Consider the following 17018-nt stretch of genomic DNA (forward strand, 5'->3'; position numbering starts at 1 on the left):
AGGGAGAGAAAGAAACATCCCTGATGAGAGAGAATGACAAATCAGCTTCCTCCTGCATGTCTCCTTCCCCAAACATTGGGGATCAAGCCCATAACCCAGGCATGTCCCCTGACCAAGAATCAAACTGTGACCTCCTGGTTCATGGGTCAATGCTCAACCACTGAGCCACACTGGCTGGAATATTTCCATTCTTTTAGAATTTTTTAATTGGGAATTAAAGAACTGCTATTAGCTGTACAAGAGGCCAAGATTTATAGTAAAATATATCCAACCATTTTAATTCAAAATACACAGCAAAATGTATTATTTTAACCCATTTTTAAATATATAGTTCTGTGGCATTAAATAAATTCACACAGTTGTGCGACTAAAGCGTTTCCATCTTGAACTTGAATATAAGCAATAGGCTGAAAATACTAATAGGATCGCTTAATAAACTTTTCTTAGATAACTTGATGTTAAATATAATTGACTAATATTTTTTCACCAGTAGAGACAAATAGCAACAACTCTTCCTTTCCAAATTACTCTTAATTTGCCAGGACCATTAAGCTCTGCTGCCATAGGAGAGAAAAAGTAAAATGAATGGATCAGAAATTCATCATTAAGCTATCTTGATTTTTGTTTTGTTGTGTGTGTTTTGTTTTGCTTTTAATTTACAGAATAGAATTTTAGAATGTTGAGAGGATTCTTTCAGAGATCTTCCACTATCAGTCCTCAACTTACAGGTAAGAGCCTTATAGCTCTGTTTTCTCTTTTTTTGTTGATATTTCTATTTCTCTGGAATAAAAATTTTCATGTGATTTATTTTAGATTAAACATAGCAATAATATTCATAAATCAATAACAGAGAAAACCAGCTGTGTAGAAGATAATTGCCATCTTCAGATTAATTATTAATCATAATTTATTAGGATCTATTACCAAACTTAGACATTTCTTCACCCCATCACCTGGGTACTTCTTTGTTGTTACTTTCCCCCATAATTCAGGACTTTTTATAGTTTTTGAATTCTCAAATTGTGGTATCTGGTCACCTCCATTAAGTCATTTTAAAAATACACATCTAGTAAATAAAAGAGTGGGGACTTGAACCTAGGTGTGTTTACTTTCACAATTTTTGTTTCTAACCTTTATGTTTAACTATGGAGTCACAAATTAAAAGCAATTGCAAAATTAAAATAACAGTAAAATGATTTCATAATTATATTTGATCATAAGCTCCAACCAATTTATCTGTTTAGAGATAGAGAGATTAAAACCAAAGATGATAAGATAGATGGCTGGAGAGAAAAGCCAGGTAGATTACCAAAATACTAGTAAGTAAATGAGTTGCTTCAGACATTTTACCAAAACAAAACCACAGATTCAGCTATTTTAATTTTTCCACGTTTTATGATTATCAGTGTGTGTATTTCCTAATTTTTGAAAGTTCACTTATCTATAACAATTGATAGCTTTTTGACTGGGTGGATGCCTGGACTAACCAGCAGACCCTGAGCAATGGATGAACGATTACTTTGACACAGGTTTCTGTGAAAGAGAGGGCTAAGGGACTGCCTGGCTAAAGGAACCAGACAGCCCCATTCACCGGCCTCCTGAGGCTTTTCTTGTAGCAACAGCTTGAACTAAAATTAACCTCTAGATACTATCTGCAGGGTAAGTATCCTTGAGAAAATACATGTATCTGTAGTGTCTTCTAAACGAGGACAGTTGAAGAATAAACATAAAGATTCCAGCAAAACACCCCGGAGCTCAGACTTGTTTGGAAAAGTCAAGGCAGGGTCTGCCACCTTCAGCAAGGTTCCTTAGAGGACTCCAACCTTTTAGAGAATCCTCCTTACAGACTTTCCAACCAAGTCCCATGCTTCCCCACAGGTGGGTATTTTACTCATCACCTGTGTGAGAATACAGGCATACTTCAAAAATCTTATGGGTTTGGATCCAGACCAGTCTCAATAAAGCAACTATCCCAATAAAAAAGGCCACATGAATGTTTTTGCTCCCCAGTGCATGTAAAAGTTATGTTTACATTATAATTTTGTCTATTGTGTGTATTATACCCCCAAATTGTACAAACCTTAATTTAAAAATACTTCACTGCTGAAAAATGCTAACCATCGTCTGAGCATGTAAAAATAGTGCCAATAGACCTGCTCAATGCAGGGCTGGCACAAACCTTCAATTTGTAAGAAACACGATATTGGCAAAGTGCAATAAAAAGCAAGGTGCAATAAAATGCCTGCACTACAAGAGACAAAATAAATTGCCACATCACTTATTCTACACCACATAAAAGAGATATTTAAAAATCAAAATATGGGAGAACAGAATATCAGCTAACTACACACACACACACACACACACACACACACACACACACACACACACACACACACACACACACACAAAATAGAGTGGTGAAGGCCCGGGGCAGTATTTGGAGGTGGGTTAGAAGGGGGATAATGAGGTGGGGGATAAGGGGACATATGTAATACTTCCAACAATAAGGATTTTAAAAATAAAAATAGATTAACCCCCCTCAAAAAAAATAATGCAAGTGTCTCTGAAGTCAGGGAAACCTGAAACACGAATCTTTGGGTTTCTGACATTCTGAAATTGATGAGCATGATCCAGCATATAACTGAGTTGAAGCGTAAATAAAACCTACGTCAGAAAGAGGGGAGTAAGAGAAAACTGGTGATTTAATCATTTGTAGAGACTTAAATTCTGAAAAGATCACAGACACTTCTAAAGGCATGATGTGCCCATAGCAATGTTGTTCCATATTCTATTTTTTTTACTCTCTTCATAAAATGAATTGGAAATAGAGCTCTTATATATTTCTTCATCAAAATTAACTATATGATAACATGTTTTAACTCTAAATGATTGTAATTTTCATTATGACTTTACCATGTTGCTCATTTCTCTAATGGGAAATAGTCCTTCAAATTCCAAAAATCAAAATGGAAAAGCAGAATTATTGCATGTGTAAGTGCATGTGTATATTGAATAGATTTCAGATGAAATCATGGATTTAATTTTGATACATGTTCAAATATATTTCTTGATTCCACTATTAGTCTATGATGATTTATATACTGAGGAAGGATACACAGATGTATATATATCCATATCCATATCTATATCCACAGCCATATAATCTTAAATGCTTAAATAAAAATGTTACTAATGTGGCTATGTAATTTAAATGTTCTGGTTTGGGCACCAATTAAGAGGTCTGGGAGGATCTTCTGTAGCTAAATATTGGACAGAAGGCTTCTGAAAAATCCAGGGATTGCTGTCGGAAAGCAATTAAGCAGAAGAAATTACATTAGCGAAGAGCAGATGCCATATTCAACTCAGTCGCCTATTTTTCATGCAGTTGGGTTTCACTGGTCTTTTATTTCCCAATAAACAAAAGATTGACAAACACCTGTCCCTTGCACAGCCAGGTGAGGTTGTTTACTTGAAGAGTAAGTAGAACACTACCAACAACCTGGCTCAGCTCTCGCAATTCAAAGTGCATTTCTGATGAGGGTAAAGAGAACATACAAGAAAGTGGAAGGTTCTTCCCCTTTTAGACGGAGCTTCAGTAACATCCTCAGACAGTTTTACTTGTTTGTTTTTTATTCTAAAATCATTCCAGAATGGCACATGCTTTGGTAATTAATATCGTTTATTAGTGACAACTGATTTTTCTAGATGACTTGTACCCCCTGTCAACATAACAAGCTGACTTTTATTCTGCTTTGAGTAAATCATAACATGAGAAAAACACTAAGCCTAATTAGAATTATATGCTTTAATGTATCATAGAAATAATATTTTTATTTAAAAAACATGTTTGGCTGAAGTAATTTTCTCATGCAATAAATCCCCATGGTAGCCAAATGTTAGGTACATTTTAAAATACGTTGAATATTATCATCAACAACAGATTTCAGAATTTTTATTGTTTTTTTTTACTGTGACATGTATTTACTTTTCATATTTTTCATTCTTGTACCTCCTCTACACAAATGTGCAGATGACTTTATCTCCTCTTTGACACTTTAAAAATGCCTTTCTGTTTTTCAATTTAAGGATTCATTTCACCATATGGTCTGTTTAGCCTGATAAACCCTCCTGCACATTATGAAATAATTGTGGCTGTGGAAAACCATTCATACCTCTGTAGTTAAGGTTATGTGAGGGTTTTTATGGGCACTGACCTCTTCTCCAATTCCAGGAATTTATCACTGAGCAGTCAATTTGTTTAAACCTGCAACCTGGCATATATGAACTCTTTGCCAATATGCATGTTGCCCAAGAGAGCATTTTGGGTCACAAATGTGATAGTTTTATTCAAATGCATTCTTTGGGGAAGTTGAAATGAAGCAATCATCTATGTTACTTATTCACGCTGTCATAAGTAAAAGAACTGATATTCTCTCAAATTAAAACAGAATTAAGTATAAAATAAATATTCAAGGGCCTTACTAGTGTATAAATTAAATGCAATAATGCAGAGAGCAGATGCTAAAGTCAATGGGTGGGTAAGGAACATCGATGCCTACAAATAAAAGCATATTTTATTTTTGTGTGATTTAATTTCTACAGGAAATATGCCTTTAGCATTGCTAAATTTGTAGCCCTTATTGTATTTTGTTTTTATTCATATTCATGGGACTTAAGTCATAAATGCATACCATCTGAAATGTTGTACACAGTGAAGAAAAATTTAAAAAAATGCTTTTGAAAATACTCTATTCTGCCAACTACCTCACTCTAAGCATCTAGGTCTCACTTTCTATTTCCTCTCTTCTTCTCTTTCTCTCTCACGCATGCATGCACACACACACACACACACACACACACACACACACACACATTTTGTATTATCCCTGCCAAACAATATATTTGTCCTGCCACCTAAAGTAGTCCCACCATCCCTTTTACCAAATCCTATCTGTTTTTTAGAGCCCAGCTTTCTCATAAAGATAGATATATCCATGAATTATAATTAGCCAATTGCTCACTTGTCTACTAAAAATATATCACACCTAGTATGTGCCAGATCCTTTTCTAGGTGATGAGGTTCCTTAGGAATTATGTTCCAGTGTTGAGAATAAACACATTTTTAAATAATAATTTATCTAAAGTATTTGTATTTAGTTCATTAATAAACACAAAGACAAATAAAACATAAATCAGTATTTCCCACGTTAAGTAAAATTTGGAAGATTTTTACCCAATGTCCTGTTCTAATTTGAGAAGCAGCATTAGTCTATCCATGTTACATTGTTTTCAGTAATTATTATACTTTATCATTATCTGAATTATTTATTTTTTGTGGCATTTTCTTTTTTGTACATATATTTTTATTTATTTCAGAGAGGAAGGGAGAGGGAGAGAGAGAGATAGACACATCAATGATGAGAGAGATCCCCTGCTGGGGATCGAGCCCGCAACCCGGGCATGTGCCCCTGACTGGAATCGAACCCGGGACCCTTCAGTCCGCAGGCCGACGCTTCATCCACTGAGCCAAACCTGGTAGGGCTTTTGTAGCATTTCCTACATGATACTGAAATAAGTCAACAGGATGGGTGTTCTGAGATTTAGCCCAGGAGCTCAAAATGTGCATTCAAGGAAACAAGGCATGTTTTGTGAAATCTTTAATATAAATACTCCTATACTTTAACAGTAAACACATGCTTGGAATTAAAAAAGTATTATCTCCAATTTAGATTATTTTCAAGTGTTCCACAGTATATGATAAATAGCTATCTGTGAGTCTAAATGGATATAACCTTTTGAGATTAGTTACCTTCTCTGACTATCCAGCATCCACATTCCAATGGGACCCCTCTTATTGACCATTCACATGTATGTCTCCTGGAGACACAATACCTTCCTGTGTGTGTTTGGAGGAGGGATGAAGAAGGGAGGAATGGTATAAAAAACTCAAATGCTAGTGATAGTGATGGAGACAAAGACAATATCAAAGATTTAAGCAATGAGTGGTCCTTTGCCAAAATATAGAGACTTTTAATAAATTTAGGGACAGAATTTCAAATAACTCACTGGGGAATAGCCATCAATTCACTGTGTACTTAATATGATAAAAAAATAATTAGTACCAAAAGTGATTACTTTGTTATTATAAAACAAGTCACACTAGAAAGTTGAAAGGCAGTTCAGTGTAGGGTGAGAATGCATAAGAGACAGATGGAAACTTGCTTAGGGCCAACCAGAGGCACTCACAGGACTTCCCGGAAATAAAGTTTTAGAAAGAGACAGGGGCTCTAGCCAGTTTGACTCAGTGGATAGAGCATCGGCCTGTGGACTGACAGGTCCCAGGTTTGATTCTGGTCAAGGGCACGTGCCAGGGTTGGGGACTTAAACTCCAGTAGGGGGTATGCAGGAGGAAGCTAATCAATGATTCTCTCTCATCATTGATGTTTCTATCTCTCTTTCCCTCTCCCTACCTCTCTGAAATCAAATATATTTTTAAAAAGAGAGAGAGACAAGGGAAACTACTGTTTGTTTGAAAATGCTGAGATACACTTTTCTTTGCAAAATGAAGGTGTCGAACAATAGCAATAACAAGAAAAACAATAGCTTATAAGGGTAATAAGCATAATGACAGCAACACCTTGATATAGCACTTTTGTGTCAGCCACCATTCTAAGCTCCTCAGAGATGGATTTACAAAATTATTAATGACTACAGGCCCAATGCACGAAATTCGTGCAAGGGGTTTGGCCCTCACAGCTGTGGCTTGCCCTACCCCTCGCAGCCCTGGCTTGACCCAGCCCTCACAGCCCCGGCTTTGTCTGGAAGGTAATCTGGGAGGACGTCTGAAGGTCGTTTGGCTGTCTGGTCTAATTAGTATATTATGCTTTTATTATTATAGATTATTAAAATACTTATAATTTTTATTCTAGCTCTAAATATCTAGGAAATTTTGTATATATAATAATAAAAGTGTAATATGCAAATCGACCGAATGGCCAAACAGCAGAACAACTGTCTGGACGCCCTTCCAGACGCCCTTCTGGATGACCTTATGGACGAAGCTGGGGCTTCGAAGGTTGAGGCAGCCAGGGCTGCGAAGGCCTATTCTTGCACAAATTTCATGCATCGGGCCTCTAGTTTAATATAAGCTGCTACCATCAGTGGCTCTAGGCGTCACAGCTACTGTTTATTGAATCTCCATCATGTTCATCATTTCACATGTGCTCCATCACCAAATCCTATGACAATACTACAAAATACAAATCACAAAGGTAATGATGTCATGCATTATTAAATAATGATGGTAAAGATTTATATTGAGTACTTTATAAGTAATCCATACAATTAAGCTTTATAAAATAATGAAGAGAGTATAGATTAGAGGAACCTTAGACTAACTCAGCCTCCTATTATTAATTTTTGTAGCACTCTACATCTTTATAGCTCTCATCAGAATTGTAATTACTTCCTTTTTAATTGTTCAATTTATTTCTCATGACCACTTTCTATGAGCTCCATAAAGAAAGGGAATGTGTTTGTCTTGTCATCACTAAGCCACCACAATCTAGTCAAGGATCAAACAGTTTTTCTTTTACTGTATTAACCATTTTTAACTAAATTTATTGGGGTGACATTGGTTAATGATATTGTAGAAGTTTCAAATGTATGATTCTATAATACATTATCTGTATGTTGCATTGTGTGCTCTTTACCCAAAGTCAAGTCTACTTCTGTTACTATGTATTTGAGCCCCTTTACCTTGTCCATCCTCCACCTAGACCCCTTCCCCTCTGATAACCATCATACTGTTGTCTTTGTCTATAGGGTTTATTGTTTGTTCTGTTTGTATCTTTCTGTTTTATATCCCCATATAAGTGGAATCATATGGTTCTTGTCCTTTTGCATCTGACTTATTTCACTTAGCACAATACTCTCAAGATTCATACATGTTATCAAAAATGGCAGTACTTCATCTTTTCTTATGGCTAAATAGTAATTCACTGTATAAATGTACCACATCTTTTTTATCCAATAATCCATTGAAGAACACTTGGGTTGTTTTCAAAATCAAAACCACAATGAGATATTACCTCACACCTGCTAGAATGGCTATTATTAACAAGATAAGAAACAACAAGTGTTGGAGAAGATGTGGAGTAAAGGGGACCCTCATACACTGCAGGTGGGGTCATAAATTGGTGCAGTCTCAATGGAAAACAATGTGGAAGTTCCTCAAAAAATTAAAAATAGAGCCACCATATCCTCCTCTGAGTATCTACCTGAAAAATTTGAAAACATTTATTTGTAAAGATATATGTACCCCTATTTCATTGCACCATTAACCATTTTTTATGTGTAGAGTTCAGTAGTGTTAATATAGTCACATTGTTGTGCAAGAGATCTCTAGAAATGTTTTATTTGGCAAAACTAAAACATTTGCTCATTAAATACTAACCTCCTAGCCCCGTGGTCGGCAAACTGTGGCTCGCGAGCCACATGCGGCTCTTTGACCCCTTAAGTATGGCTCTTCCACGAAATACCACGGCCTGGGCGAGTCTATTTTGAAGAAGTGGCATTAGAAGAAGTTTAAGTTTAAAAAATTTGGCTCTCAGAAAGAAATTTCAATCGTTGTACTGTTGATATTTGGCTCTGTTGACTAATGAGTTTGCCGACCACTGTCCTAGCCCAAGGCAACTAGCTTAATACACTGTGTTTCTATGAATTAGAATGCTTTAGATACTTCATATGAGAGGAGAAAATCATACAGTATTTGGCCTTTTGTTACTGGCTTAGTTCACTTAGCATAATGTCCTCTAGGTTCATCTATGTTGTAGCATGTGTCAGGATTCCCTTGTTTTTAAGGTTGAATAATATTCCATTGTATGTATATATTACCTTTCTTTATCCATTCATCTATAGGTGAACACTTAGGCTGTTTCTAATCTCTTGGCTATAGTGTATATTGTTGCTATGCACATGAATATGCAAATGTATCCTTGAAATTTGGCTTCAAATTCCTTTGAATATATATCCAAAAGTGTAATTGTTGCAGCATATGGCAATTTTATTTCTAACTAGTGGCCCGGTGCATGAAATTTGTGCACAGAGGGGGGGTGTTCTCTCAGCCCAGCCTGCACCCTCTACAATCGGGGATCCCTTGGGGGATGTTCAACTTCCGGTTTAGGCCCGATCCCTGTGGGACATCCATCTCACAATCTGGGACTGTTGGCTCCTAACCATTCACCTGCCTTCCTTTCATCAGGCAGTCTCAATGGAACTTCCACATTGTTTTCCATTGAGACTGCCTGATCACCCCTAGCTGCCTCTGCCTGCCTGCCTGATCGCCCCTAACCCCTCTGCCTGCCTGCCTGATCACCCCCAACTGCCCTCCCCTGCTGGCCTGATCTCGCCCCAATGGCCCTCCTCTGCCAGCCTGATCTCACTCCTAACTGCTCTCCCCTGCCGGCCTGATCACTCCTAACTGCCTCTGCCTGCCTGATCACCCTTAACTGCCCTCCCCTGCTGGCCTGATCTCGCCCCCAACATCCCTCCCCTGTAGGCCTGATCTCACCCCCAACTGCCTTCCCCTGCTGACTATTTGGTTTTGATTGGTCGGTTTCTATGCCAGTCAGCATCAAAAGTTCTGCCTCCTAGGCAGCCATTGGCTCCTCACAGTTCACCCAGATTTGGTTCTGACTGGTCAGTTTATATACCAGTCAGCGTCTCCAGGCCTGATCAGATAGGCAGGGCTGATCAGCAGCCCCTGCGGAGGCCCAAGAGAAACAGAGGCTGGCTGGTGAAGCCTGAAGAGAACAATAGAGGCAACGGCTGATCAACAGCTGCCATGGAGGCTTCAGATCAGACCCTGCCTCTCTCTCGGGGCCTCTCTCTGGGCCTGATCCACAGTCCCCTCAGCAGTCAGTGCTGGGTCGCCATGGCAACCCAGTACTGACTGCAGGACTGACTTCATGTGTTCCGTCGAGCCTTGGTCGGTCATTATAGACCCTGAGTTTTTATATATTAGGATTATTTGTGTAATATCCATGCTGCTATTCATATGGTTGCACCATTTTCCCTTGTTAATAGCAGTATATAAGGGTTCCAATTTCTATAAATCCTCACCAAAAGTTCTTTAGCATACTTTTGATAATGGCCATCATGGGTGTGAGGTGATATTTCATTGTGGTTTTGGTTGGTGATTTTGAACATCTTTTCATATGTCTGTTGACCATTTGTATATCTTCTTAGGAGCGATGTCTATTTAAGCATTTGCTCATTTCTTAATTTAGTATATTTCTTTTTGTTGTCATTGAGTTGTTCTTCCTTTATATTTATGGATAATATCATCTCATCAGATACTAGAGGCCCGGTGCACGAAATTTGTGCATGGGGGGGTGAGTTCCTCAGCCTGGCCTGCACCTTCTTGCAAACCGGGACCCCTTGGGAGATGTCCGACTGCCAGTTTAGGCCAGTGGGAATCAGGCCTAAACTGGCAGTCGGACATACCTCTCGCAATCCAGAACCACTGGTGCCTAACCGCTTGCCTGCCTGCCTACCTGATCACCCCTAACCACTCACCTGTCTGCCTGATCACTCCTAACCACTCACCTGCTTGCCTGATTGCCCCTAACCCCTCTGCCTGGCTGCCTGATCATCCCTAACCACTCTGCCTGCCTGCCTGATCGCCCCCAACTGCTCACCTGCCTGCCTGATTGCCCCTAACCACAAGCCTACCTTCCTGATCCCCCTAACTGCCTCTGCCTGATAGTCTCTAACCACTCACCCATCTGCCTAATCACCCCTAACTGCTCAACTGCCTGCCTGATTGCCCCTAACTGCTCGCCTGCCAGCCTGATCACTCCTAACCACCTCTGCCTCTGCCCCCGCTGTTGCAGCTTTGTTCAGAACATCTAGAATGATGTCCTGAAGGTCGTTGAGCTGTCCAGTCTAATTAGCATATTACACTTTTATTATTATAGACTAGAGGCCCAGTGCACGAAATCATGTGTGGGTAGGGTCCCAAGGCCTAGCCTGCAATCAAGGCCATCTTCTGCCTGCTTGCCAGTCCCCAGTCCCACCCTACCGCCAACCACCCCAGTTCCCCGTGGTTCCCTGTTGGCCATCCAGTGATCGGAGCCTGCAGGATGTTGGGAGGTACAAAGAGGTGGTCAATGCACCTCATAGTGACTGGTTGATCAGTAGTTCCGGTCGTTATGCCATTATGGTCGCTGGCCTTTTATTATATAGAATGTTATTTGAAAATATTTTTTCCCATTCCACAGGTTTTCTTTTCACTTCTTGATTGTTTCCTTTAACAAGAAGAATATTTTAAGTTTTATGTACCCAATTTACCTATTTTTATTTTGTTGACTATGCTTTTGTGGTCATATCCAAGAAATCACTGCCAAGACCAATGCCATGAAGCTCTTTCCCTAAGTTATCTTCTAGGTTTATAGGTTTAGGTTTTATTTTAAGTTATTAATCCATGTGAGTTAATTTTTACATGTGGTATAATGTAAGGGTCTGCCTTCATTCTTTTGCATCTGGATATCCAGTTTTCTTTTCTTTTACAGAAATTAGAACTTCTGGGTTTTCACTATAGGTCTGAGATTTCCTCAGACTTCAGTCCAGATCAACAAGATGTGTTGCATTGAGAAGTGATACATGGAATTTCTGGATTATGTCCCTATAAAATAGCTGCTTGTTCTCATCTTTTTATGTCCATTGTTTCATGGAACCATCCATATTGGGGATAAAGCTCACTTTATCCAGAGGACAAACACAACTCACTAGGAGATAGCAAGGAACAAAGACAGGAAAAACCCATGGCTCTGAATTACATCATGGGTTGGAGGTGAAACCTGCTCTGAACAGCTCTCCTTCTAGAAAGGGAAAAAAAGTAAATTTACTATTTAGAGAGCAGGGGTATTAGCCTGTACCCCAAGTAATGCAGAAATTGGTATCTGGAAGTACTGTACTGACACTATAAAAACCTAAAGTATATGACATTGTCTTGGTTTTCAAAGCAGGGATAGAAGAGACAATTCTTTAAAGAATTGAGTTTCCTAGTTAGGACATTCTTTTTTTAAAGTATAGTCTGAAATGCATTGAAAGGCAAAATTCTTCTCTATTGAGCTTGCAGTTCTGAGGAAAATAGTAGAAACATCAAAATGCATTTTTGGTTTTGCCCTTCGTGATTATTTTACCAAGATGAAGAAGACAAGAATTAGCTGTTTTGGAAGTATGAATGGGATGAAAATAAACTTTTGTTAAATGAACTTCTCTCACCTTGTGGTCAGAAAATAAAAGAGAGATTTCATATACCTAGGAACTCTGGTAAGACCATATACTCACTGTGATTACTTTTTACTTCTGGAACAGAAAATCTACCAAAGTTTTGAAAAAATTCATTGCAAAAGACACTGCAGCAACCCTTCATACAATGGCCTATGACAGATTGATTCCTAAAGGCAACCTGCATACCCCAAATCTATAGCACCAGGAAACAGGTTGCTCAGAAATGCAGCCCAAGTGGAATCATGGTCTGCAACTTCCTTGTAGGATGTGACTAAGGAGGGCAAGGAAGAAGATTTCTCTAGAAACCTCATTGATGGAGGGCCTGGGAAAAAAGGTGTTTCCCCAGCAAATCCAACAGGATCTAGTGTAGGAATTCCTTACATTCCCAAGAAGGGTGTCTTTGCAGTTCCAGTTTAAGAAAATCCCATCACAACTCCATATTTCTTACATTTTCACCTTTGGGATCTACATGTTTATAGCACTTACCTCTTCTAACACTCCCATTTCATATTGGATTGAATAATTAAAATGGATCTCCTAGCTAGGTTTGTAATGATCTCCTTAGGGAAGAGGCTATTTAATTTCTGTATGTGAGAGGAGAGGGGTCTGTGTGCAAACTTCAGTGGCCAGACAATAGTAGAGTAGAAACTAACTGTGTGCAAATACCCTTTCTTTTCTTCTTCCTTTTTGTTTTAGCTGCACACATGGGAAAATTCAACAGCAGGGTGACAGAGCCACAAATGAAAGGAATTCAGGCTCCTTCATGATGTAAAAAAATACAACTACCCTCCCTGGACTACTGGACTACGGACCCCCCAGAACTAAAATATTTTGTCACACATGAGTCACTGTATGTTGGGTCTTTTGGTGAGGCCAATTCCTTTATCCTATAAAAAGTTTCTTTAGGAACTAGGTCTATTAGTGGAAATTAATATCTATTCCATTGGTTTCTGTTTAATGTTCATGTGACATAAATATTTAAAAACTTATAATAGCTTGATTTTATATACATTTAAAATGTATTCAGATAATACTCTTAATTTTTAAATAATTGTCTCTTTACCATATATTTACAAGTATATTTTTTCTCATAAACCTGAGCATATTTGTAAGGAAACATTATTATAAATTTTATTAGAATTACCTAGTTTTACAAAAGTATTTAGGAATTATTGAGATATTTTTGATACTCAACATTTTATGAATAGTATCTGTTTTTCATCTGTTCAAACACAACTGGTTTTATCTTTCTAATGATATAAATATTTTTTTCTTTTATTACATGTTATATTGATGATTTGTAGAAATTAAATACATTTTTATCTTATAAAAAACTTTAATATATTGTTATAAAACTTGTAACATCCACAATGCTTCCTTTTTAAAAAATGAGGCATTTATTTGATTATACTCTTTTTTAAAAATTAATTCATTTTACTAAGAGCTTTAGAAAGCCTATTGTATTTTCAGTATATGTAATTCTCTTTCAGTATATGTAATTTGTTATCAACTCTTTCAACCTTTTTTTATACACTAGTTGCGCATACTCATTGCAAAAATAAAAAATTAAGACATGCCAGATAAACAAAGAAAAAAGTCACCTCTGATCAGGACATCTGGAGATAAAATCTGTTAACATTTCTAGGTGTGAATGTAAGTGTTTATCTGTTTGAAAAGTTTTATTACCAGTAAAGATATTTCATGAATCTCATTTTAATAACTACTTAACATTCCATCATACAAATGATATTTAGGGGAATTATTTCATCCTATTTAGAGCAATTGAGTTGTCTGTAATTATTCGCACCTTTATATAATGCCATGACAAATACTCTCACAGACAAGCACAGATGAAATTTAAATCATTTTGCCAAGCTCTAAGAAAATAAGCCAATTTGAAATTTTTTTATTGTTTAATTTAGTTGCAATTTAATTCAAACTACAGAGTACAATTGGAAGGAATTCCTACTCTGCACTATTCAATTTTCCTACCCTGAAAAGGAAGAAGAAAAGAAAGGGTATGTGCACAGTTAGTATCTACTCTACTATTTCCCACCCTCTCTTTTCAATAGGATTTTTTTTGTCTATTAGTGGAAATTAATATCTATTCCATTGATTTCTATATTAATATTCATGTGACATAAATATTTATGTCCTTAATGTCAGCAAGTTTCTTTTGTCTCTTTTCTTTTTGTATTTTTGGTAAAAAATTCAAGTGTATCATGTTACTTGGCAGATGTTATTCTCTATAATAATCAAACGATGTTGCAACAGAGTAGATTAACTGCATATAGTATGACAGAAAATTACTAATTGATTATTCCTGTATCCAGTAGAAGAGAAATATCTTAAATAATTACAATTAGCACAATAACCTATTACATTAGTGTCAAATTGATCCATAGATATTAATGTGAATAAATGGAAATATTTTGTTGTCATTTCTGTCCCTGACAATGCAGATGTATCTCTTAATTAATTTAGTTATTTTCTGTGTAATATAAGAAGTAACATTTAGTCATTATTTATATGTGTATTTTCAATTTTTCTCCACTAAAATCTTCCTAATCCGCGAGACTTCTTCATAACATTCTTACTTTGGTGCTCTTTTAAATATTAAAATACATTATTTTTATCAGTACACTTGCTAACCTATTATTGTTTAAGTGAATGCTGTTCATTTTTTGTGTGTATTGATCTTGCATCTACAAAACATAATCTACCGCCTTTATTTTCATGACTCATTTGTGAATTATATTTGCTTCCTTGGCTTTCTATCCTATAGAATAAAAGGCTAATATGCAAATCGACCGAATGGCAGAACGAGCGATCGCTATGACGCACACTGACCACCAGGGGGCATATGCCCAATGCAGGAGCTGCCCCTGGTGGTCAGTGCACCCTCACAGGGGAAGCACCACTCAGCCAGAAGCTGAGCTCACAGCTGATGAGCACAGCGGTGGTGGCAGGAGCCTCTCCCACTTTGGCAGGAGCTTCTCCCGCTTCCACAGCAGGGCTAAGGATGTCTGACTGATGGCTTAGGCCACGGTTAGTGGGCCTAAGCCGTCAGTTGGACATCCGCTGAGTGCTCCCAGACTGCAAGAGGGTCCAGGCCAGGCTGAGGGACCTCTCCCCCCGAGAGCACAAATTTCATGCACCAGGACTGACTACCAGGACTCTAGTGCACTGACTACCAGGACTCTAGTAGAATATAAAGCCCTGTGTCAAACTGCAGAAAACCATTATAGTTTTCCATTTTTAGAGCTTTGCCACTGAAGAACTATTGGAGGTAACCCAACAATTCTGAAGGTCATTTCAGATTTTTTATCACATTTATTTTATAGCTAGAAAACAGAGAACTTATAAAAGTAATTCAATATTAATTAATGCAAATGAGAAGCATTTTTCATGTACCTCCAATAGCATATACTCTGTGCTCCACAAAATAACCACTATCTTAATTTTAAATTCTCTAGTTTCATTTACATGTTCTAAAATGTTATATAAACAAAATTATGTAATTTTTTCTGCCTGGCTTTTCTAACTCAGCATTTTGGTTGTTAGATTATTCAACTTTTTTTTTGCATTAGTTATAGTTCTTTCATTTTCTTTACTATACACTAGTGTCCCCTTATACAACACTAGTATATCATTTATCTACTCTACAGTGGATGGACACTTTTATAAATGCCATTTGGTTCATATGTATGAGCATTTCTATTTGGAGCATTTCTAGAGTGGAAATTCTGGGCTCTGTTATGTGCATATATTCAATTATTTATACTTCCACCAGCGGTGTACAAGACTTCCCTTTGTTTCACAGCAAACCAACACCAGGTTTTATAAGCCTTTTTGAAAACTATTAATTGTTGAAAGTATTACAGATGTCCCCTGTTTGTCCCCATTACCTTCTTGACCCAGATCCTGCTCTTCCCCAGCACTTCAACACTCTATTGTCTGTGTCCATAGGTAATTCATATCTGTATATATAAAAGCCTAAGTGACTGTCTGATCCTCCGACTGTTTTCCCGGTAGCTATGAAGTGCACTGACCACCAGGGGGCAGACGCTCAATGCAGGAATGGAAACCACAGGCATGGAAACAGGAACAGACTAATGAATCTCACAGGGAAGTAGGGAGGGGGGAGGGTGGGAAGAGATTAACCAAGTATCTTATATGCATACTAGAGGTCCAGTGCACATATTCATGCACAAGTGGGGTCCCTTGGCCTGGCCTGCAGGGATCAGGCCTATGCCAGCAGTCAGACATTGCTCTCCCAGTCTGGGGCTCTCGCAGTCCAGAACCCCTTGCTCCTTACCGCTGCCTGCATCGGAGCCTCTCCCATCTCCACGGCTGCACTTGCCAGCCATGAGCCCAGCTTCTGGCTGAGTGGCGCTCCCCCATGTGGGAGTGCACTGACCACCAGGGGGAAGCTCCTGCGTTGAGCATCTGACCCCTGGTAATCAGTGTGCATCATAGTGACCAGTCATTCCGCTGTTTGGTCTATTTGCATATTACACTTTTATTATATAAGATATGTAGTTGTTTTATTGTTTCACCTTTTATATTTACATTTAAAATTCACCCAGAATTATTTTTCATATATGGTATAGGTAAAGTTTTAATTTTTTAAATCTAATTACCTCAACACTCTACATTCAATAGATCTTCTCATGGCATTACAATGCTACCTTAGTGTCCATACATGTGTGAGTTTA

Source organism: Eptesicus fuscus, chromosome 2, assembly GCF_027574615.1.
Source record: "Eptesicus fuscus isolate TK198812 chromosome 2, DD_ASM_mEF_20220401, whole genome shotgun sequence".
NCBI lineage: Eukaryota > Metazoa > Chordata > Mammalia > Chiroptera > Vespertilionidae > Eptesicus > Eptesicus fuscus.